Source organism: Aethalodelphis obliquidens, unplaced genomic scaffold (genome assembly GCF_003676395.1).
Source record: "Aethalodelphis obliquidens isolate GAN/ISIS:26980383/991018 unplaced genomic scaffold, ASM367639v1 scaffold39, whole genome shotgun sequence".
Lineage (NCBI taxonomy): Eukaryota > Metazoa > Chordata > Mammalia > Artiodactyla > Delphinidae > Aethalodelphis > Aethalodelphis obliquidens.
In genome coordinates this window covers 1,541,475-1,543,161 of record NW_020837983.1, presented here as the reverse complement: position 1 = coordinate 1,543,161, position 1,687 = coordinate 1,541,475, and the positions used below count along the sequence as shown (strand labels likewise).

The 1,687-nt window shown below is 39.4% G+C and overlaps 1 pseudogene; it reads right to left on the bottom strand.

Moving 5' to 3' along the window:
* Positions 1-741: 741 nt before the first annotated feature.
* LOC113633254 (40S ribosomal protein S20 pseudogene) lies at positions 742-1,245 on the bottom strand (annotated as a pseudogene).
* Positions 1,246-1,687: the final 442 nt, after the last annotated feature.

The following is a 1,687-nucleotide window of genomic DNA, read 5'->3' as shown; positions in this document are numbered from 1 at the left end:
GAAGACTTATTCAGCAAAAAAATTAAATCTACCTTCATTTAAAACTTTCTCAGTAATCTCCATTAACAAATATGATAGTATAAAAGAAAACAATGTTTTTCAACATAAATTTCAAAAAGAGCAAATATCCTTAATGGCTTATTGCTTTGATTATAGAAAAACAATTATCAGTGCTTTAGCTAGATCTATTGATTTTTTTAAATTAATTAATTAATTAATTTAATTTTGGCTGCGTTGGGTCTTCATTGCTGCATGGGCTTTCTCTAGTTGTGGTGAGCGGGCGCCACTCTTCATTTTGGTGCACATGCTTCTCATTGCAGTGGCGTCTCTTGCTGTGGAGCATGGGCTCTAGGCTCCCCAGCTCTAGATTGCAGGCTCAGTAGTTGTGGCGCAGAGGCTTAGTTGCTCCATGGCATGTGGGATCTTCCTGGACCAGGGATCAAATCCATGTGCCCTGCACTGGCAGGTGGATTCTTAACCACTATGCCACTAAGGAAGTCCCAAGATCTACTGATTCTTTACCCACTGGATTCAACTAACATCATTCTGAAAACTTGTTAGAGCTCTTCAGTAATTACATAGAGAAAATCTATCTTGGATTATGTAAACAAAGGAAACACAGAAATATTAATAATCAGAAATTATTCTTGAATTATTACTAATCCTAATTTTTTTTTCTCTTTGAAACTACTTCCTCACAACACAGATGATAACAATGTATAACAGTAAAAGAGACTTGAGTTTCTCTTTTTTACTTTTTTTTTTAACAACTGATTATCAATTTATTTAAAATGTTGATTTAAGCATCTGCAGTGGTGACTTCAACCTCGACTCCTGGCTCAATACTGATGGACGTGATCTGCTTGAAGATCTCAGAAGGACTGTGCAGGTCAATGAGTCACTCGTGGATCCTCAACTGCAAACGATCTCAAGTCTTAGAACCTTCACCACAAGGAGTTTTCCTTGTAGTTATTCTCAGAGTCTTGGTAGGCATCCGAACGATTCTTCTCCTTAGCGTCTCTGATCAGTTCAGCACATACCTTCTCCAAAGACTTCAACGTTGCGGTTAGTGAGGGTGATTCTAATCCAGTGAATCGCCACCTCTGGCTCCACGGCAGTCCAGTATCTGTAAAGCCATGGCTGTGGCATGGCTTCCTGACCAACTTGTTCCTCAGCGAGGGCAAACAGCGGTGAGTCAGGAGCATGAGTGGGTGGCCTGAGGCTCTGCTGCAGCAACGACTGCATCTTCCTCCAAGAGCTCTCCTGTGTCTTTATGAGGCAAATGTGAGTGAACCAAAAAACTTCCAGAGAAGAGAAAAAATGAAAAATATTAAATCCAAAAAATTCACGAAAAGTTAATGCTCCAATTGCTTCAATTTTACTTGAATAAATAAAGCTTGGTTGTAATTGTTAGAAAATAAAAATACTTTGCAGTGTTTCAGATTCCAACATTTTGGAAGGATTATAGATTGGCAAGAAGAGACCACAAACTCAGATGCATACAGACACCCACATTTATGCGGAGTAAGATTAATTTCTGATTTAATTAAATAATGATTCAGAACACAGGGTTGTCCCACAGGGCAGAAGCAGATGCATCCTCCCCAGTCTAGTTCTCATGGTGACACTTGATGCATGACCATGCATCCAGCAACACTAAATCTCTTGACCTCAGAGTCATGCTTTC